The sequence below is a fragment of the Scyliorhinus torazame genome, chromosome 5, assembly GCF_047496885.1.
Source record: "Scyliorhinus torazame isolate Kashiwa2021f chromosome 5, sScyTor2.1, whole genome shotgun sequence".
In the NCBI taxonomy this organism is placed as follows: domain Eukaryota; kingdom Metazoa; phylum Chordata; class Chondrichthyes; order Carcharhiniformes; family Scyliorhinidae; genus Scyliorhinus; species Scyliorhinus torazame.
This window is the reverse complement of record NC_092711.1, coordinates 307,259,685-307,283,175: the sequence shown is the minus strand read 5'-3', so window position 1 is coordinate 307,283,175 and position 23,491 is coordinate 307,259,685. Positions and strand designations below refer to the sequence as shown.

Here is a 23,491-nt window from a genome sequence, read left to right as displayed (position 1 = left end):
ATCGGAAGCCGAATATTCACGTCTTCCAATGGCTGCAAAATAATTAGAAGCCCAAATAACTACAAACGATTGTAGATCACGGGGTTTAAAAATGAGTTTGTTAGAATTCCTTGGTCATGTGGGCAACCTTTTTTAACTCCGACTCTTTAAAAAAAACCATCTTGCTTACCTCATAACTGACTTTAGAATTGGGGATTAGAATGAGAACTGGGGCGAGATCCAGCAATCGTGGCCAATCCTGCACACCTTTGGGTGAAACCCGCGCAGACACGGGGAGAATGTGCAAACTCCACAGGGACAGTGACCAGGGGCCGGGATCGAACCCGGGTCCTCAGCTGCGTAGCCATCCGTGCTAACCACTGCGCCACCATGCCACCCAAACAGCCAAGATACATTTGCACATTTTCAAAGCACCAGGGTGTCGGGATGTCAGGGTACCACCCTGCCCTGTCCCTGACCATCCAGGGGTCTCTAATGCCCTGCAAGAGTCAACCCTCAGCCCCCTAAAGTGCCGTTCGGCCTGGTCCACGTTTGTGTGGGCCAGTGCTAAATAGCGCCCTGGCGAGGTCTCTCAGGCGTGGGTGTTGACTTCTGGGCGCCGTGAGAATCGAGATCCAGATCGCACCGGGCAGAGAGAGTTGGGTGACTCGCGATCGGCTCAGTACCTGGCTGAATCACACCCCACATCTGGAGCATGGTATACAATTTTAATCTCCTTACTTAAAGAAGGATGTATATGAGTTAGAAGGAATTCAGAGAAGATTTATTGGATTAATACCAGGAATGGGCTGGTTGTCTTATGGGGAAAGGTTGGAGAGGTTAGATTTGTATCCACTGGAAGTAGAAGAGTAAAGCGGCTTGGTCAAAATCTTTAAGATCCTGAGATGTATTGACAGGATGGATGTGGAGAGGATGTTTCCTGTTGTTGGAGTATTTAACAGAGGTGCGGAATGGGCAATTTTACATCAATCTTCCATTGTACACCCCTCCCGAGACTCACTTCCATTGACTTTGGAATTAAATATCAGCTGAACTGTAGTATAGGAGGTCGATGTGAGATGCCTCATCTTGAGCCAAAGCCCAAAGTGAATTTCTTGAACCACGAGGTCTCTACATGGACTAGCCTTCAGTTCCGGCTGTACTGTTCTTCCAATATCCTGTGAAACCGGCAAGCTCAGTAATTGTAATCTCATTCTCTGTACTATGGGCAGATTCACTTGAACCAACATCGGATGGCATCTACAACTGTCCTTGTGAAGCCCTGAATTTGGGAATCCAGCATATGCAGTTCACTGCACCAAGATGACCATGGGGCTAATATCATTTTGAGTGAGTTTAATTATTGTTTGAAACAAGCTAGAAGTTCCAGTGGGAGGATTAATCCTGAAGTTTAGTTGACTGAGGTCACAGCAGCACAAAGAGCCAGAGGCAACATGATGATTATGGCTTAAGTGAAAGAGCCACAAGCAATTTTATGATTACGATTTAAGTGAAGGATGTAAACATTAAGAATTGTGCAGCGGGTAAATACAAGGCCTCTGAGAAAATGCTAGACTGCACAGATGAGGGCAGCACGATAGCACAAGTGGATAGCACTGTGGCTTCACAGCGCCAGGATCCCAGGTTCGATTCCCCGCTGGGTCACTGTCTGTGCGGAGTCTGCACGTTCTCCCCGTGTATGCGTGGGTTTCCCCCGGGTGCTCCGGTTTCCTCCCACAGTCCAAAGACGTGCAGGTTAGGTGGGATTGGCCATGATAAAATTGCCCTTAGTGACCAAAAAGGTTAGGCAGGGTTATTGGATACGGGGATAGGGTGGAAGTGAGAGCTTAGGTGGGTCGGTGCAGACTCGATGGGCCAAATGGCCTCCTTCTGCACTGTATGTTCTAAAATGACAGTTATTGGTGGTAGGGGCAATTGGACTGGTAAGTCTTAAATGTACCTTTTATTTTCCAATTCGTTGATCTTTTTCCTTCATTGATTCCTAGAATTTATAGTGCAGAAGGAGGCCATTCAGCCCATCGAGTCTGCACCAGCCCTTACAAAGAGCACCCTACTGAAGCCCACGTATCTACCCTATCCCCGTAACTCAGTCACCTCCACTTAACATATTTTGGACACTATGGGCAACGTAGCATGGCCAATCCACCTATCCCGCACATTTTTGGACTGTGGGAGAAAACCGGAGCACCCGGAGGAAACCCCCGCAGACACTGGGAGAACGTGCAGACTCCGCACAGACAGTGACCGAGCCGGGAATCAAACCTGAGATCCCCTGTGGATAGCACAATTGCTTCACAGCTCCAGGGTCCCAGGTTCGATTCCGGCTTGGGTCACTGTCTGTGCGGAGTCTGCACATCCTCCCCGTGTGTGCGTGGGTTTCCTCCGGGTGCTCCGGTTTCCTCCCACAGTCCAAAGATGTGCAGGTTAGGTGGATTGGCTATGATAAATTGCCCTTGGTGTCCAGGATTGCCCTTAGTGTTGGGTGGGGTTACTGGGTTATGGGGATATGGTGGAGGTGTTGACCTTGGGTGGGATGCTCTTTCCAGGAGCCGGTGCAGACTCGATGGGCCGAATGGCCTCCTTCTGCATTGTAAATTCTATGATAATCCTGGAGCTGTGAATAAAATGTGCTAACCACTATGCTACCTTGCTGCCCCTTACATTTTGTCCGATTATAAATGGTAGTTTGAAGGGGTTGTGGTTGAGTGATGGAACTAACCCCAAGATCCATGGTTCTTTTCAAGAATTTGATTGGCTGTTTGCTGCTGATCGCTGATTATTCATGGGGTGTGTTTTGATGAGAGTTTTTTTTTTAAATAAAGGAACTATGATGCCAAATGTCAAAAAGGAGTGTAGTTGGTTAATGCTTGGCAAGGGGCCTGAGGTTGGCAATATCATCAACTGGCTATGAACTGTAGACAAGGTAACAATTGTACTTGGAGCTAAACCGGGATCCTGTCACAATATAAGTGAAGAATTCTATCGTTTTGTTTACTCATCATATTTTTCTCCATTTACCTCCACCCAATGCCCATCCGCATCCCTCCCCCCACTTACTCTGCCAATCATTCCTCCATATCAGAAAATTAGAAACAGAAGGCCATAAAGCCCTTAATATCCAAAAGCCTATTAATCTCAGAGTTGAATATGCTCAACAACTGAGCATCTCCCTGACCCCCCCCACAACCCCTCCGGAGTCCAGCACTCCCTGATTCACAACCTCTGAGTGACACAACTTCCCTTCATATCTCCGCATTAAATGGTCAACTCCTTATCCAGAGATTGTGGTCCCTCGTTTCACAGGGGAAATCCCACTCGCTCTGCCAAGGTCAACAAGATCTTTGGTCGTTGTGAAGCAGTCAAAAATATGAAATTTCCCCCAGTCCTCCTCCTGACCTGTCTGTGAGAATGCGCGACTAAACATTCCTGGCCTGGAGCCATTCTATCTGAATTACTTTCCTTTTGTAATCAGTCCACATAATTGTGAGAATGAATGGGGAATATTGTCTGTCATGAGAGAGACTTGGACTTTCCAGTTTTGAAGTAGGTGACTAAGAGGGGACTTCAGAGTGGTATGCAAGCTCACAGTGTCCTGAAATCTGGATCTAGAATACAAAATTAATTTAAAGTAGGTGAAGGGAAGGTAGAGTCAAACTAATAACTGATAAATTCAGTGTACTGGTCGCGGAGGTTCCTCATACAGATACCAACACAGAAAACCTCTGGATAGAACTTTGCGACAAGTAAGAAATAGTTGGATTCTTGATGAGTGATTGCATGGTGCATTTGACAGATAAGGTACACTGAATCAAATTACCTTCATGTTATTTAGGGCCCCAGCTATCTGACATGTTCCCTAACCGAGTCATAGATTCGTAGAATCAAAGAATTTACAGTGCAGAAGGAGGTCATTCGGCCCATCGAGTCTGCACCGGCCTTTGGCAAGAGCACCCTACCCAAGCCCACACCTTCACCCTATCCCCGTAATCCAGTAGCCCCACCCAACCTTATTTTTGGACACCGAGGGCAATTTAGCATGGCCAATGCACCGAAATTGCACATCTTTGGACTGTGGAAGGAAACCAGAGCATCCGGAGGAAACCCACGCAGGCACTGGGAGAACGTGCAGACTCCGCACAGACAGTGACCCAAGCCGGGAATCGAAGCTGGGACCCTGGAGCTGTGAGGCAACTGTGCTAACCACTGTGCTGCCCTTTGCTACCGTGCTGCCCTTAGATATCTTAGTCAGATATATTTTCTTGCAATGTCGGCAGCACTGGCAAGGCAGCATTTATCAGTAGCACATCATCTACGATCAATCAAAGCTCCAGATCTTGTCAAATAGATACTCTCATTCACAGTTTCTGAGGTATCCAGAGTCAATTCCTACTACTAGATTTTTGCCAATTTGCCAAGGCTGGATTTGCCAAGAACTTAGGAGCCAGGATGTTGCCCCCCCCCCCCCCCCCCCCCCCCCCGTACCCACCCTCACGCGGTGGTTATTATGGCAGGGGCAATGGCTTGTCATTGGCCAGCAGTGGAAGCTTCCGGTCTCGTCGAAAGCAATGATGATTTCCATGGCTTGTCAGCTGCGCAGCCGGGAAGCTGCTACAGGCAAACAGGTGGTGGAGGGGGGGTGGGGGGGGGGGGGGGTGGGGGGGCTAATGTCAGCCACAGTCTCTCTATTGCTAGTCCAGTACCATAACCAGCATCAACTGTGTGCACACTGCCCTGTTCTGACTTGCCATTTTCTACTCATGCTTAGTCTGGCAGTGTCTAATTGGCCTATGTGTTGGATAATACTTACTTCACCATCTGCTAAACTGATGAATAATAGCGACAAATCCCTTTGAAGGAAGACGGTGAGCTGATTGTCAACGTGTAACATGGTTTTTATCCTTGCAGATCAGTGTAGACTAAACTGCTGTATGTCTTAGAGGATGAATTGTACTTCTTCCAAGGAGAAAGCATAAACACTGCTATCACTGAAACATTAAAATAATAAATGCATGCAAAATAGACAAATGTCAGAAACGGAGCATGTGAGAATATGTGAAAATTATTATGTTGAGGGACAAAAGAGAGACTGTTTCTGCTCGCATCCAGTTACCATCTGTGCCATGTTTAAGGTTATCCGGGATCAGAGGTTATTTTAACAACCCCTATGTACCAATATGATAGAAGTAGAAATGGGGAAGAATTGACAAAATCCTTAAGAGTTTAACAACCACTCATCTTTTTCCTATTTCGAACATGGAGGTGGTATTTCATGGAAAATGAACGATGAGAACAACCACACCGTGATTTCCATTCAGGAATTTACATGGGGGAAATTGGTAGTCTGGAATTGAACCTGTAGTCACAGACGGAGACATCACTACACCAAGATTTAGCATTTGGTTGTGTTTGTTGCTGTTACTTTGTTTTCAAGTTCGCAGAACTCTACAAGTTACACAGCCCTTCAGTTTAAAGTCTTATTTCTAGATTGTGGAAGCTATCTGTGCTCCATATTAGACCCCAACTGGTACAAATTGAGATCTGTATTTATGCCCTTTGGTGCTGAAGCTTTTTATTTTGCTCTTATCACTCCTACTCCTGAACTTGTCCTGGTGTAGACCTTCTGCAATACCCTGCATGAGGTGCTGGATTGGAGGCACAATTTCCACAGTCAACTAAAGAACTATGGGCGCTATTCTCTCTCTCCCCCCCCCCCCCCCCCGCCCCACGCCGTGTGGGAGAATCGCTGGGGCACCGCGCGAATCGCGCCACGCTGCCCTGACCCCTGCACGCAATTCTCCCACCCCCCGGAAACCAGCGACGTGCGATTCGCACCGGGCCGCTCGGAGAACCGGCGAGCGGCGATTCTCCGGCCTGGATGGACCGAGCGGCCGCTACGACACGACAGGTTCCCGCCGGCGCCATCTACCCCTGGTCGCTGCCGGCGGGAACTCTGCGGGAACGCTGGGGAAGCGGCCTGTGGGGGGGGGGAGGGGGGCTCCTTCAGCGGGGTGGCCTCCGATGGAGTCTGGCCTGCGATCGGGGCCCACCGATCGGCCGGCCGGCCTCTTTCCCCCCCCCCCCCTCCCCCCGGGCCTACCTCCTTCCACGCGCGGCCCCAGAACACCTGCTCCATGTTGGTGAGGGGCCGGCGTGCGTAGGACGTTCCCCACACATGCGCAGGATGGCGCGGCCCAACTGTGCGGGTTGGCACGGCGCCCATCGTTCATTTTCCTGTGGGGGCCAGAATAGGTTGTGTCCGGGCCCTGTTTGCGCCGTCGTGCAGTTCGACGGCGTGAACACTTGGCCTCAATATCGGAGAATCGCCCCCTACATCTGGTCAAACAGACTCCACGGAACCCACTCTGGAAAATATTAGACATAGACAGAGAATTTATAGTGCAGAAGGAGGCCACTCAGCCCATCGAGTCTGCGCTGACCCTTGGAAAGAGCACCCCACACCTATCCCCGTAACCCAACCTATCCTTTTTGGACACAAAAGGAAATTTAGCGTGGCCAATCCACCTAACCTGCACATCTTTAGACTGTGGGAGGAAACCGGAGCACCCGGAGGAAACCCACACAGACACAGGGAGAATGTGCAGACTCCGCACAGACAGTGACCCAGCAGGGAATCGAACCTGGGACCCTGGAGCTGTGAAGCAACTGTGCTAACCACTGTGCTACCATGCCGCATTCCTCAATGAAGTGCCAAATGTTACCAAACGGTGCACTGTTCTTTTTCCTGGTACAGCAAGACAACAACCAGGCCACTGCAACCAGGTCACTGCAATTTGACTTCCATGTTGAATATGCAGTGCAGAGAGGGCCAGGTTAGTTATTCCCAGTGTCGTTCAGTTAACATTGCCAAATGACAATCTCTCTTGCACGATTAAAGGTCAAAAGGTGAAGTCTCACGGGATCAGAAGTGAGCTGGCAAGATGGATACAGAACTGGCTAGGTCATAGAAGGCAGAGAGTAGCAATGGAAGGATGCTTTTCTGATTGGAGGGCTGTGATTAGTGGTGTTCCGCAGGGATCAGTGCTGGGGCCTTTGCTGTTCATAGTATATATAAATGATTTGGAGGAAAATGTAACTGGTCTGATTAGTATGTTTGCGGACGTCACAAAGGTTGGTGGAATTGCGGATAGCGATGAGGACTGTCAGAAGATACAGCAGGATTTAGATCGTTTGGAGACTTGGGCGGAGAGATGGCAGATGGAGTTTAATCCGGACAAATGTGAGGTAATGCATTTTGGAAGGTCTAATACAGGTAGGGAATATACAGTGAATGGTAGAACCCTCAAGAGTATTGATATTCCGAGAGATCTAGATGTATAGGTCCACAAGTCACAGAAAGGGGCAACACAGGTGGAGAAGGTAGTCAAGAAGGCATATGGCATGCTTGCCTTCATTGGCCAGGGCATTGAGTATAAAAATTGGCAAGTCATGTTGCAGCTGTATAGAACCTTGGTTAGGCCACACTTGGAGTATAGTGTTCAATTCTGGTCGCCACACTACCAGAAGGATGTGGAGGCTTTAGAGAGGGTGCAGAAGAGATTTACCAGAATGTTGCGTGGTATGGAGGGCATTAGCTATGAGGAGAGGTTGGATGAACTTGGTTTGTTCTCACTGGAACGACGGAGGTTGAGAGACGACCTGATAGAGGTCTACAAAATGATGAGGGGCATAGACAGAGTGGAAAGTCAGACTTTTTCCCAGGGTAGAGGGGTCAATTACTAGGGGGAATAGGTTTAAGGTGCGAGGGGCAAGGTTTAGAGGAGATGTATGAGGCAAGGTTTTTACACTGAGGGTAGTGGGTGCCTGGAATTCACTGCTGGAGGAGGTGGTGGAAGCAGGGACGATAGTGGTGTTTAAGGGGCATCTTGACAAATACATGAATAGGATGGGAGTAGAGGGATATGGACCCAGGAACTGTAGAAGGTTTTAGTTTAGATGGGCAGCATGGTCGGCGCAGGCTTGGGGGGCTGAAGGGCCTGTTCCTGTGCTGTACTCTTCTTTGTTCTATTAAAAAGACTTCCTTGGTCTAGTTCCCGTGACACTACAGTGGGGTGCCATACTGTCGGAAGTGTTGACTCAAGGCCCTGTCTGCTCTCTCAGCTGGATGTGGATTCCATGACATCAGTTCAAAGAAGCGAAGAAGGGGACTTCTCCTCCCCGTACTGGCAAATACTAATCTTTCAATTGACATCACTAAAAATCGCTCATCTGTTCTTGCTGTTTGTGGGACCTTGGTGAGTGCAAATTTGCTGCTGTGACAGCAACAACTTTAATATTGCTTCATTGGCTGTAAAGTGGATTGGAATGTCTCAAAGTTCTGTCAAGCACTAAGAATGGAAATCTATCTTCTTTCTCTTTTATTAATTAAACTTTTAACTAATGATTGCTTAAAAACTAATGAAGGCCCCTTACAGTCGGAAACGGGGGAATTCATAACAGCGAACAAAGAAGTGTCTGAGGAACTAAATGTGTTCTTTGCTTCTGTCTTCACAAAGGAAGACATGAATAAAGTACTGGAAGTTTTGAGAAACACAAGTTTTAGTGAGGAGCTGAAGGAAATTAGTATTCGTAAAGAAATGGTTTTGAGGAATGTAATAATAATCGCTTATTGTCACAAGTAGGCTTCAATGAAGTTACTGTGAAAAGGCCCTAGTCGCCACATTCCGGCGCCTGTTTGGGGAGGCCGGTATGGGAATTGAACTGTGCTGCTGGCTTTGTTCTGCATTGCAAGCCAGCTATTTAGCCCACATTGCTAAACCAGCCCCACTCTTTGGATTCTGGAATTGTTCCTACAGATTGGAGGGTAGCTAATGTAACCCTGCTATTCAAAAAGGGCGATAGAGAGAAAACAGGGAACTATAGACCATTGAGCTTAATGTCGGTAGTAGGGAAGTTGCTGCAGTCCATTATCAAGGATTTCATAGCACAGTATTTGGAAAGCAGTGTATAATCAGACATAGTCAGCATGGATATACGAAAGGGAAATCATGCTTGACAAATCTACCAAAATTCTTTGAACACGTAACTGGTAGAGTTGATCAGGGAGAACCATAAGATGTGGTCCATTGAGATTTTCAGAAGGCTTTCGACAAGGTCTCACATAGTGGATTAATATGTAAAGTTAAAGTGCATGGGATTTTGGGCAGTGTCTTGAGATGGATAGAAAGCTGATTATAGAATCATAGAATTTACAGTGCAGAGGGAGGCCATTCAGCCCATCGAGTCTGCACCGGCTCTTGGAAAGAGCACCCTACCCAAGCCCACACTCCCACCCAACACTAAGGGCAATTTTGGACACTAAGGGCAATTTAGCATGGCCAATCCACCGAACCTGCACATCTTTGGACTGTGGGAGGAAACCGGAGCACCTGGAGGAATCCCACGCACACACGGGGAGAACATGCAGACTCCGCACAGACAGTGACCCAAGCCGGGAATCGAACCTGGGACCCTGGAGCTGTGAAGCAATTGTGCTAACCACTATGCTACCGTGCTGCCCACGCAGACAGGAAGCAAAAATATGGAATAAATTGAACTTTTTCTGATTGAGAGGCAGTGACTAGTGGGGTACCACAGGGATCTGTGCTGGGACCCCAACTGTTCACATTATATATTCATGATTTGGACGAGGGAACTAAATGTATTATCTCCAAATTTGCAGATGATACAAAGTTGGGTGGGAGGGTGAACTGTGAGGAGGATGCAGAGATGGTTCAGCGGGATTTGGACAGGCTGAGTGGGTGGGCACATGCATGGCAGATGCAGGAAATGTGGATAAATGTGAGGTTATCTGCATCAGTAGAAAGACCAGAAAGGCATATTATTATTTTAATGGGTGTAAATTGAGAGAAGTGGATACTCAGCGAGACCTTGGTGTCAGGTTTCAGATTCCAGCCTCTGCAGTAATTTGCTTTTATTTATTCAGACCATGATGCCCTTGTGCATCAGTTGCTGAAAGTAAGCTGGAGGTACAGCAGGCAGTAAAGAATGCAAATGGTATGTTGGCCTTCATAGCGAGAGGATTTGAGTATAGGAGGAGAGATGTTTTACTGCAATTGTATGGGGCATTGGTGAGGCCACATATGGAGTATTGTGAGCAGTTTTGGTGTCCTTATGTGAGGAAGGATGTTCTTGCTATGGAGGGAGGGCAGCGAAGGTTTACCAGGCTGATTCCTGCGATGGTGGGACTGTCATATGAGGAGAGACTCAGTCGGTTAGGATTATATTCATTGGAGTTTAGAAGAATGAGAGGGGATCTCATAGAAACTTACAAAATTCTAGCAGGATTAGACAGGGTAGATTCAGAAAGAATGTTCCAGATAGTGCGGCAGTCCAGGACTAGGGGTCATAGTTTGAGGATAAGTGGTAAACCTTTTAGGACTGAGGTGAGGAGAAATTTCTTCACCCAAAGAGTGGTGAATCTTTGGAATTCGCTACCACAATAAGTAGTTAAGACCAAAACGTTGTGTAATTTCAAGAAGGAATTAGATATAGCTCTTGGGGCTAAAGGGATCAAGGGATATTGGGGAAAGGCGGGATTCGGGTATTAAACTTGATGATCAGCCATGATCGTAATGGATGGCAGAGCAGGCTCAAAGGGCCGAATGGCCTGCTCTTGCCTCTATTTTCTATGTTTCTAACTTGTGCCCGGAAAACCCCCCACAAAGGTACGTCGAATGAAAGTCCTCGAGAGCTCAAATCTGCTAAACACAATCAGCCTTCGTATTGTACAGATACTGGGATCTCCAGAAAGGAATTTATCATACGTGTTATCAAGTTTTAGAGATAACCTAGCTTTCACTATGGATTGAATAGTATTGTATATGTTCCACTGGGTCAGGCTGGCCTAGTTAAATAAAATTAGGATGTAAGGAGCAGCATAAACATTACAAGCGTGTAAGCCAGATGTACATATTTAGGTGAAAAGTGCACGAGTTACTGTGCATCAATGCAATGTATAAAAGAAACATGACAATGTAAATGTTTAAGAAGGAATTGTAACATAAAGAGCGATATGTGTGTAAGGTTATCAAAATTGAATGGAAGAAAGTCAAGGGAATGTGTAACTCTGATGGAAATGTACAGTCAAGACAATTTGAAATGTTCTGTAATGTTTATGATAGATTTTATGAATAAAGTATATTTTTAGGGGGAAAAAATCAATGCAAGGTATTACATTTGCCACTCTCAAGTCCTTGAGTTGCGCATCTAATCCCAACTTCATACATTGGTGCTCCTACCTCGTGGTGACCTTTCCCAACAAAACTATCAGCAGAAACATTGACCCTGCAGAGTTTACTAAACCCGGAGCATTTCAGATGCGTGTTTTCTAGCCACAGAATATCTGTGAGTTGTCAGTTGGTATTAGAACCATAAGGGCAATTTATGTTGTGCCTTTAATATAGACAAAACTCCCAAAGGCACTGACGAGAAACAAGGAGAACGAGTGGCAAATTGGCTGCTACATTTCCCACATTGTAAAGGCGGCTACACTTCAAAAAGCACTTCAGAGGCTGCAGAGTGCTCTGGGACGTTCTGAGGTCATGTTTTATAAAATCAAGTCCTTTCTCTGCGACTGCCGCAGGTAAATGTTAGAAAACTACTTTGTAAAGCTATATGGGGTAAATATTCACCTCACAGTCTCCCAATGCAGAGCTTTGTGAATTCCCTCAGAACATGCAAACAGGCGGAGACCATTCTGTCCTTCAAACCTGGCCCGTCATTCAATTAGATCTTGTCTGATCTCTAGCTTAACTCCAATTAATATCCTTGCCAAACACAAAAATGTCAATCTTGGGGTTGACACTTTTTCAATTTAACCGCCCTCCCCAACAATGTTTTGGGGGCAAGAGAGTTCATGATTTTCTGTCATTTGTGTTAAAGGGACATCACATTTGAATTACTACTTCTAATTTTCAGGTTACAATGCCTCATTCTGGGCTCTGCCACCAGAGGAACTACTTTCTTGCTATCGACTTTAACAAATATAAGGCACAGCGATCCTGTCACTGGAATAGTAATCCGCAGACTGGAGCTAATGCATGGGTTCAAATCCCACCACGGCAGCTGGTTGGAATTTTCATACCATTCGTAAATCTGGGATAGAAAAGTAATCTCAGCAGTGGTAACCATGACGACTATATTGCAGAACATCCAGCTGGTTCACTCCTGCTGTTTGGAGAAGGCAATCTGCCACGCTTGACTTGTCTGGCCTACAATGTCACTCCAGACCCAGAGCAATGTGTTTGGCCCCTAGCGAGCCACTCAAGGGCAATTACGGATGGGCAACACATGCTTGCCTAACCTGTGATGCCCACACCCAATGAAAGAATAAAGGAAATAAAAATCCTTTGCTTCAATACCTCAAGTAGATCACCCCTTCATCTTAAATCCTTGAGGGAATACAAGGCTTAACCTTGCAACCTTTTTTCATATTTCACTGCTTTAAACCTTGATATAATTCTAGAGAATTGGTGCTACAACCAACATCAAAGCCTAGATGTCCTGGTGCACAGAATTGAACTCCGGATGGGCTTCTCTTTATTTTACTTTTCCAGAAGAAATTAGATATAGCTCTTGGGGCTAAAGGGATCAAGGGATATTGAGGAAAGGCGGGATTGGGGTATTAAACTTGATGATCAGGCCATGATCATAATGGATGGCAGAGCAGGCTCAAAGGGCCGAATGGCCTCCTCCTGCCTCTATTTTCTATGTTTCTAGAAATAGACCAGTTGGTGGCCCATGAATTTGCCATCAATAATTTCCACAGTGTTCTCACCGATTGGAGTTCTGCACCAGCAGCACTGGGCGAACGTTTACCCCATTTCCAAAGTATTCGTTCCACGGGTGAAACCTTAGCAATCACTGGTAACTATCTCGTGTGGATTCTAAGGCAGATTGAAAATGCTTTGCTATTCAGCCATCGATGCCAGTACCTCTTGCTAATCTTTTCCGATGAATAATGACACGTTTTGGGAGCTTGGATGAGTTCCGTTATAAACTTACCTCAAAAATGTGGAAAGCGGGGTTGGCCCAAGATTCAGATTGAAGCAAACATCAACATTTGTCTGGAACCACTTCCTTCAGATTCCGGCTGCATGTACGCTAGAGTATGTTGACATGAAGGAGAAAATGATCGAGAATAAATGACATTTCTTGCTGGTATAGATCCCACAGAGGATGCTCCAGTACAAATACTCCTTGAGGAAGATTCATCTGTCGTTCCCAACTGAGAAGTTCCAACCATTACGGTTACAGTCTGCTTCCCAAATACAATATTAAGGGCTTGATTCTTTGCTGCAGCCAATCATGGGCCTGTACAGGGTAGATTTGCTGACACCGATTGGACATTGTCTTGGAAGTGTCATCAGACAACCTCTGACCTCTAACTGCCCCACCCGAACATTCCTGACATTGGTTGGCCCATACATCCATGCATCACCTTCCCACGCCCAGTGGAAAGCAAACAGGCTCCATTAGTCAATTCTTACTTGTGGATCAAATAACCATTTTCCAATGGTTAGTATTTTTAAATCTAATAATTCAAGCTGTTGAAAGTAACAAATTAAACATCACAGCTGGTTTTGCCTCTGTGAATTTTTTCTCTCTCCTGGAATGCATTCCGCAGAATTCTGGAAATTTGTCTTTAATGGCCTGAGATGCTAGGGTAATCCTGGGGGCGGGGGGAGGGAAACAGCCCAAGTACGGGGCTGCCCAACCCACCAGGCCCAAGTTATACTGCAGCTCGCGCCCTACTGTCTGCGATGGAAAAGAAAGAGCTTTGTGTACATGTCCTGGGACCGGACAGGTTTTGCAGAGTTTCCATGCATGCAAATCCAGAGCTGTTTCCCATGACACAGCTACGACTGGACTATTAGAAAACTTTACGATAGATTTACGATAGATTTGCGATAGATTTAAGGACACACCAGGATAAAGAAATCACTGCTGCAAACCTCTCCATTTAATATGATGTCGCCCTTGAAATGGTAGCCATGATTTTGGTTGGAATGGATTTTGTGAGCAGAGATTGGGAAGAGATTTAATCCCCAGGTTCAGGATGCCCCACACACTCAATGTAGTTTTAACAACACAGCATGCATCTTTTTATTAAACCGCAGCAGCTCCACTACCTAGACGACAGTCTGATTGACTAGCTTGGCTTCCTGTCAGGAGGGGAGCACTCTGGGGTAGGCTAGGGTTTGGCAGTAGATAGGAGCCCGTAGCTGGGTTGTTAATCAAGGTTCGGAGTCGGGTTGGTAGGGATCCAGAGGCAATGGGGGGAGGGGGGGGGGGGGTGCGCGCGGGGGTGCCGGGGTGGGGGTTTGGACAGGAGGGATGGGTTTCACATGATGGTTGGGTTGGTCTGATTGTGAAAGGGGGTGTCGTCTGAGTGCGGGAGGGGTGTGGATTTATCGAGGTGGATGGTCTGATTACTAGTATGGGATCCAGGAAGGTGTTTAGCAGTGGTCCGAAAATGGACAGAAAAGAAGGTAGGTTTGATGGGCTGGTGGGAGTACTCCTGGTCATCTTCACCCACAAGCAGTGCTGTAAAGATATCTCTTCCAGCAGCAATCCTCAACTCCCTCAGGCTGTTGGGTTTCCTAAGTCCTCGGATATCCTAGAGGCCGGGTTAAAACTGGAAGTCGAGTTAGACTTGAAGCCTGCAACCTCATTATAACATATAACTGACCAACCTCGGTGTGGGTTGGTTCCCCGCATTCCCCAACCTAGTCCCATATCCATTAATACCAGAATGGGGCAGAGTGGGATCAGACTTGTATAATTCTTGCAATTCACCTGATCCTGCTTACCTGAGTTTGAGGATCAGGGCCGGGATTCTCCCCTTCCCGGCAGGGCGGGGGAATCCGGCGTAATGGAGTGGCGTGAGCCACCCCGGCGTGGGGCCGCCCCAAAGGTGCGGAGAAAGGGGCCAAGCCCTCACCTTGTGGGGCTAAGCCTGCGCCGGAGTGAATTCCGCCCCGCCGGCTGGCGGGAAAGGCATTTGGCGCCACGTTAGCCGGCGCCGAAAGGACTTCGCCAGGCGACGCATGCGCGGGAGCATCAGCAGACGCTCACGGCATCCCCGCGCATGCGCAGTGGAGGGGGTCTCTTCCGCCTCCGCCATAGTGAAGAACATGGCGAAGGCGGAAGAAAAAGAGTGCCCCCACGGCACAGGCCCGTCCGTCGATCGGTGGGCCCCGATCGCGGTCCAGGCCACCGTGGGGGCACCCCTCAGGGCCAGATCGCCCCGCCCCAGGACCCCGGAGGCTGCCCACGCCGTCTGCTCGTGCCGTTACGGTAGGTGGTTCAAACCACGCCGGCTGGCGAGGGTTGACAGCGGCGGGACTTCGGCCCATCGCGGGCCGGAGAAACGCCGGGGGGAGCCCGCCGACCGGCGCGGCGCGATTCCCGTCCCCGCCGATTCTTTGGTCACGGAGAATTCGGGACACGACGGGGGCGGCATTCACGCCAGCCCCCGGTGATTCTCCGATCCGGCGGGGGGTCGAAGAATCACGCCCCAGTTCTCCGTTCCCACCCCCTGTTTTCTCTGAAAAAAGGTTTGACTATGATCCTCTCCACAAGAACAAATTTCTCTCGGTATTAGTGCTAGGGTCACCAAGTAGTCGTGGCACAGTAGCACAGTGGTTAGCACTGCTGCTTCACAGTGCCAGGGTACCGGGTTCGATTCCCGGCTTGGGTCACTGACTGCGGAGTCTGCACGTTCTCCCCTTGTCTGCGTGGGTTTCCTCCGGGTGCTCCTGTTTCCTCCCACAAGTCCCGAAAGACGGGCTTGTTAGGTGAATCGGATATTCTGAATTCACGCTCAGGGAAACCAAACAGTCACCGGAATGTGGCGACTAGGGGATTTCACAGTAACTTCATTGCAGTGTTAATGTCAGCCTACTTGTGACAATAAAGATTATCATTGGAAAATTGTGTCTCAGTTGGAATGCAATGGAAGGTACTGTAAATCCATACACAAATCACAATTGGTGGAAAAGAGAGGTCACGGCTTGCGAGCATGAACCAGTGTCCTTTGGTTTTCAAAGTTGACCATGGCAGCAACGAAGAGGGAAGAATAAAAGTGTTGTCACGCAGCTTGTCGCTTTTCAAGTTGCAGCTTAGGAAGGCTTTTAACCTCCGGAACATGCTTCTCCTCAGAATGTTGTTGGTAAAAAAAAACAAATGTTCAAGCATTTGCTGCCTGGCAGCTCCTCAGTGGAATGTTGGTGTTTGAACTTAGCCACATGTTACCTCTCAGCAACTCTAAGACAGGCTCGTAGATCAAGTGCATCTTTTGGAGCAAAGCACGGGCCTAGGATTTTCTGGAGTGGGGAGTGGCGTGGCGAGCACCAATTTTCTTCCTGAGCCTTCAAGGTCCAATTAATTTTATGCTGCAAACTGCGAGTGGGGGACCAGTGGGTGCCTGTGAGTGGCAAGAGTCTTATCTTTGTAATGCAAGGTCATTAACCTGAAATGTTAATTCAGTTTCTCTCTGTGCAGATGCTGCCTGATCTGCTGAATATTTCCAGCATTTTCTGTTTTATTTTAAGATTTCCAGTATTTCTTTTTTGTAAGAACAACAAAGTATCTCCTTAACCGGTGAAAATTAAGGATAAAGAAAAAGAGTAGATGACCGAGAAGGAAAAAGGATGAATTAGGCACCAATTTGAAACAGAAAGAGAGATAAAGGGAGGAAAAGGAAGAGTGGATTAGAGAGAGAAGAAAGTTGAGACGCAACACCAAAAGAGAAAAAGTGTTAAATTTTCATGTAATATCTAACAACAGTTTATTAGCGACAGGCGTGAGAGTCCTAGGGCAGAGTTTAACAGCCCCGTCATGGTACACGTACAGCGAGGCATTCTGAAGTCCATTGATTTCGATGGGACCAGAAAGTTCCACAAGTGGGGTAACATCATACTTCTGCTGTGAAGTACCAACCTTAAATTTCTACAAAATATTTAAGGAACTAGACATGACACCTGTACAATAAGTAGAGAACAAAGGGCAACGAAAGAGGAACCATGCCCGCAATGATGCACTTTCAATCAGGAGCACAGTCCATGTTGGTCACGGGGAATTTATTTCCGTCATTCCAGCTGACTTCAGCGGAGATTTAGTCATGAGCAGCAAATGGTGAACGTCCCAAGAAGGCGAAGTTGAGGAAAATATCCTTGCTGATTCCAAGATAAGGTTCCTACATTGGAGCGGACAAGAGGCTTGCAAATTGAATGGTTTGCTGGAATTGACTCATTAGTAGCCTGGAGGCGGGTTCTGTTTGGATGGACGCCTTGGCTTGGTTGGGTGACCTCATGGAATTTTAGCATTTGGGGGAGGTCAAGTACACAGTTAGGGGATTGTAGTAGTCACCACTGTTGTATTATATTGTATATACTGCATACAAGGGTATTACGGTAAGACCCATGTACTACAGGTATGGGGGTAGATCCCTGCCTGTGGGGGAGTATAAATGTGTGTGCTCTCCGAACTGCAGCCATTTCAGCAGCAGCTGTAGGAAGCCACACATCTCTGTGTAATAAAGCCTCGATTACTCTCTACTCTTGTCTCGTCGTAATTGATAGTGCATCAATTTATTACACAGAGATTTCACAAAGGTGGATCTCCGCATCAAGCCGGATCGCCTGCAGCTGCATCCTCAAGCAGACAACGCCAAAAAGGACTTCGCACATTGGCTAACCTTTCCAAATTTCTCCACACCGCCAAACTCCTTAACATAACCTACAACAAGGAGAGGTGTGTGTTCAGCACGAACCGATTAGTCATCCTCGGCTATGTGGTTCAGAACGGAGTTCTAGGGCCCGGCCCCGATCACATGCGCCCCCTCACTTCCCCACTGCCCCAAGGCTCTCAAACGATGCCTGTTTTTTTTTTCGTACTACGCCTAGTGGGTCCCTAACTATGCGGACAAGGTCTGCCCGCTCATCCACTCCATCGGTTTCTGACTGACGTCCGAGGCTCACCAGGCCTTCAACCGTATCAAGGCCGACATCGCCAAGGCCGCGATGCACGCAGTCGACGAGACACCCCCCCCCCTTCCAAGTTGAGAGCGATGCATCAGACGTCGCTCTGGCCGCCACCCTCAACAAGGCGGGCAGGCCCGTGGCATTCTTTACCCGCACCTTCTATGCCTCTGAAATTCGGCACTCCTCTGTCAAAAAGGAGGCCCAAGCTAATGTTGAAGCTGTGCGGCACTGGAGGCAATACCTGGCCGGCAGGAGATTCACTCTCCTCACAGACCAATGGTCGGTTGCCTTCATGTTTATTAAAAAATATGTTTATTAAGAATTTTTCAACACAATTTTCAACCATACAAACCGCCCCCCCCCCCGTAACAAAAAGAAAAGAAAAGTCGCATAGCAAGACATAAACATATCAATTCAACATAGTACAGAACTTTGTACAAGGGGTTCCTCCCGCACATATCGACTTTCCGAAACGTTTATGTATTTTCTTGCTCAAGTGCCCCTAGGAAAAAACCCCTTCCCCGTCCACCCTTCTTCCCCCCCCCCCCCCCCGTAAGAGATATCCCCCCCCCCCCTTCCCCCCCTGGGTTGCTGCTGCTGACCGAACTTCATCTAACGCTCTGCGAGATAGTCTAGAAACGGTTGCCACCGCCTGTAGAACCCCTGCACAGACCCTCTCAAGGCAAACTTTATCCTCTCCAACTTGATAAACCCTGCCATGTCATTTATCCAGGCTTCCACACTGGGGGGCTTCGCATCTTTCCACATTAACAAGATCCTCCGCCGGGCTACAAGGGGCGCAAAGGCCAGAATGCCGGCCTCTTTCGCCTCCTGCACTCCCGGCTCGTCCGCCACTCCAAATAGTGCTAGCCCCCAACTTGGCTTGACCTGGACTTTCACCACCTTAGATATAGTTCTCGCAACACCCATCCAGTGCCGGGCACGACCAGAACATATGGACGTGGTTCGCCGGGCTTCCTGAGCACCTCCCACATCTGTCCTCCACCCCAAAGAACCTACTCAGCCTCGCCCCTGTCATATGTGCTCTGTGAATCACCTTAAACTGTATCAGGCTAAGCCTGGCACACGAGGAAGAGGAATTAACCCTACTTAGGGCATCAGCCCACAGACCCTCTTCCATCTCCTCCCCCAACTCCTCCTCCCATTTACCCTTCAGCTCCTCTACCAAAGCCTCCCCCTCTTCTTTCATCTCTTGGTATATCGCTGACACCTTGCCCTCTCCGACCCATACACCCGAAATCACCCTGTCTTGAATCCCCTGTGCCGGGAGCAACGGGAATTCCCTCACCTATCGCCTCACAAACACCCTCACTTGCATGTAGCTGAAAGCATTTCCCGGGGGTAGCCCAAACTTCCCCTCCAGCGCCCCTAGGCTCGCAAACGTCCCATCAATGAACAGGTCCCCCATTCTTCTAATCCCTGCCCGATGCCAGCTCTGAAACCCCCCGTCCATCCTTCCTGGGAAAAACCGATGGTTACCCCTGATCGGGGACCACACCGAGGCTCCCATCGCACCCCTGTGTCGTCTCCACTGACCCCAGATCTTTAGCGTTGCCGCCACCACCGGACTCGTGGTGTACCTTTTCGGCAAGAGCGGAAGCGGCGCCGTCACCAGCGCCCCCAGGCTCGTTCCTTTGCAGGACGCCATCTCCAACCTCTTCCATGCCGCCCCCTCTCCCTCCATTACCCACTTACGGATCATCGCCACATTGGCTGCCCAGTAGTAGCCACCCAGATTCGGCAACGCCAGCCCTCCTCTATCTCTACTACGCTCCAGAAACCCCCTCCTTACCCTCGGGGTCTTATTCGCCCACACAAAACCCATAATGCTCCTGCCTACCCTCTTAAAAAAGGCCTTGGTGATCACAATTGGAAGGCACTGGAACACAAAAAGAAACCTCGGTAGGACCACCGTTTTAATCGGCTGCACTCTACCCGCGAGCGAGAGCGGCAACACGTCCCATCGTTTGAAGTCCTCCTCCATCTGCTCCACCAGCCTCGTCAAATTAAGTTTATGCAGGGCCTCCCAACTCCTAGCTATTTGGATCCCCAAGTACCGAAAGCTCCTTTCCACCCTCCTCAACAGTAGATCGTCTATCCCTCTTCCCTGGTCCCCTGGCTGCACCACGAAGAGCTCACTTTTCCCTACATTGAGCTTATAGCCCGAAAAGTCCCCAAACTCCCTTAGAATCTGCATGACCTCCACCATCCCCTCCACTGGATCCGCCACATAAAGCAACAGGTCGTCTGCGTACAGCGACACTCGATACTCCTCTCCCCCTCGGACCACCCCCCTCCATTACCTGGACTCCCTTAATGCCATGGCCAAAGGTTCAATTGCTAATGCAAACAACAGGGGGGACAGGGGACACCCCTGCCTCGTCCCTTGATACAGCCGAAAATACTCCGACCTCCGCCGATTCGTAACCATACTCGCCACCGGGGCTCTATATAGGATCTTAACCCAGCTAATAAACCCTCCCCCGAACCCAAACCTCCGCAACACTTCCCAGAGATACTCCCACTCCACTCGGTCAAAGGCCTTCTCCGCGTCCATAGCCACCACTATCTCCGCCTCTCCCTCTACCGAAGGCATCATTATCATGTTTAGGAGCCTCCGCACATTGGTGTTTAGCTGCCTGCCCTTTACAAATCCCGTCTGGTCCTCGTGAATCACTCCTGGGTCACAGTCCTCGATCCTCGTCGCCAGCACTTTTGCCAGCAACTTAGCATCCACGTTGAGGAGCGAGATCGGCCTGTACGACCCACATTGCAGTGGGTCCTTATCCCGCTTCAGGATCAAAGAGATCATCGCCTCAGACATTGTCGGGGGCAGGGTCCCCCCCCCCCCCCCCCCCGCCCCCTAGCCTCATTGAAAGTCCTCACCAGCAACGGGGCTAACAGGTCTACGTACTTCCTATAGAACTAAACTGGGAACCCATCCGGTCCCGGGGCCTTCCCTGCCTGCATGCTCCCCAGTCCTTTAATCAGCTCCTCCAACCCAATTGGCGCCCCCAAACCAGCCACCTCCTGCTCCTCCACCCTCGGGAACCTCAGTTGGTCCAAGAATCGTCGCATCCCCTCTTCCCCCGCTGGGGGCTGGGATCTGTACAGCTCCTCATAGAAGGCCTTAAATGCCTCATTTACTTTCACCGCACTCCGCACCGTAGTTCCCCTTCCATCCTTGACTCCACCTATCTCCCTCGCTGCCATCGTCTTACGGAGCTGGTGTGCCAGTATCCGGCTCGCCTTCTCCCCATACTCATACGTCGCCCCCTGTACTTTCCTCCACTGTGCCTCTGCCTTCCCTGTGGTCAACAGGTCGAACTCCGTCTGGAGATTTTGTCTCTCCCTGAGTAGTCCCTCTTCAGGGGCCTCTGCATATCTCCTGTCCACTCTTAAAATCTCCCCCACTAACCTCTCCCTTTCCCTGCCCTCTCTCTTCTCCCTATGAGCCCTGATGGAGATTAACTCTCCCCTGACCACCGCCTTCAGCGCCTCCCATACTACCCCCACCTGCACCTCCCCGTTGTCATTGGCCTCCAAATACCTTTCAATGCACCCCCGCACCCTCCCGCACACCACCTCATCTGCCAGCAGTCCCACATCCAACCGCCACAATGGGCGTTGGTCCCTCTCCTCTCCCAACTCCAGTTCCACCCAGTGCGGGGCGTGGTCTGAAATGGCGATGGCCGAATACTCCGTTCCCTCCACTTTCGGGATCAGCGACCTGCCCAGAACAAGAAAATCTATCCGGGAGTAGGCTTTGTGCACGTGGGAGAAAAAAGAAAATTCTCTGGCCAGAGGCCTGGCAAATCTCCACGGATCCACTCTCCCCCCCCCCCATCTGGTCCATAAACCCGTTAAGCACCTTGGCCGCAGCCGGCCCCTTTCCGGTCCTAGATCTGGAGCGATCCAGTGCTGGGTCCAACACCGTGTTGAAATCCCCACCCATTATCAAGCTTTCTACCTCCAGGTCCGGAATGTGCCCCAACATACGCTTCATGAATCCAGCATCGTCCCAGTTCGGGGCGTATAAATTTACCAATACCACCCACGTCCCCTGCAATCTACCGCTCACCATCACGTATCGACCTCCATTGTCCGCTACTATGTTCTTGGCCTCAAACGACACCCGCTTCCCCACCAGTATTGCCACCCCTCTATTCTTCGCATCCAGCCCCGAATGGAGTGCGACCCATCCCTTTCCCTGACCTGGTCTGCCACCTTCAGATGTGTCTCCTGAAGCATGACCACGTCTGCCTTCAGTCCCTTTAAGTGCGCGAACACTTGGGCCCTCTTAAACGGCCCATTTAGGCCCCTCACATTCCACAATATCAGCCGGATCGGGGGGCTTCCCCCCCCCCCCGCCCCCCGCCGACTAGCCATCTCCTATTTTAGGCCAGTCCCATGCCCGTGCCTCCCGCAACCTCCAGTCCCCCAGACGGGGAACCCCCCCCGCTAGATCCACATCGGCCACCTCCGCCCCTTCAGGGAGACCCAGAATCCGGAGATTCTTCCTCCTCGACCTGTTCTCCAGGTCCTCGAATCTTTCGGCCCACCTCTTGTGCAGCGCCTCGTGCGCCTCCATCTTCACCGCCAGGCCCAAGATATCGCCCTCGTTCTCGGTGGTTTTGTCCCTCACCTCTTGGAGCTCTATCTCCTGGGTCTTCTGGGTCTCCTTCAGCCCCTCGATTGCCATCAGCATTGGCGCCAGCACCTCCTTTTTAAGCACCTCCACACAGCGCCTGAGAAACTCCTGCTGATCCGGCCCCCATGCTGCTGCTCGATCTTCACCCTCCGCCATCTTGTTTTTTCCCTCTCGTTTCTGCCACTGCTCCAAAGCCACTTTTCCCCCCGCTCCACTTCTGGTCTCCATACACGATGGAAGGGGGACCTTGCTCTCACCTTCCCACACGGGAATCAGTCAAAAAAGTTCCGTTGGGGCTCCTCTGGAGAGCCCAAAAGTCCGTTCTAGCGGGAGCCGCCGAAATGTGCGGCTTAGCTCCGCATCGCCGCAACTGGAAGTCTCTTGCCTTCATGTTTAACAACACACAGCGGGGTAAGATCAAAACTGATAAGATCTTGCGGTGGAGGATCGAGCTCTCCACCTTTAACTATGAGATTTTGTATCACCCCGGTAAGCTCAATGAGCCCTCCGATACCCTGTCCCGAGGTACATGTGCCAGCGCACAAATGGACCGACTCTGGACCCTGCACGACGATCTCTGTCACCCAGGGGTCATCCGCTTTTATCACTTCATTAAGACCCGCAATCTGCCCTACTCCATCGAGGAAGTCAGGGCTGTCACCAGAGACTGCCAGGTCTGCGCGGAGTGTAAACCGCACTTCTACCGGCCAGACCGTGCACGCCTGGTGAAGGCCTCCCGCCCCTTTGAACGCCTCAGCGTGGACTTCAAAGGGCCCCTCCCCTCCACCGACCGCAACACGTTTTTTCTCAATGT

At 49.6% G+C, this 23,491-nt stretch overlaps 1 protein-coding gene across 2 annotated transcripts in view; it reads left to right on the top strand.

Annotated features, from left to right (window-relative positions):
• LOC140421291 (mitogen-activated protein kinase kinase kinase kinase 4) overlaps positions 1-23,491 on the top strand; it is a 404,363-nt gene that overhangs the window by 62,589 nt on the left and 318,283 nt on the right. The window lies entirely within an intron of this gene.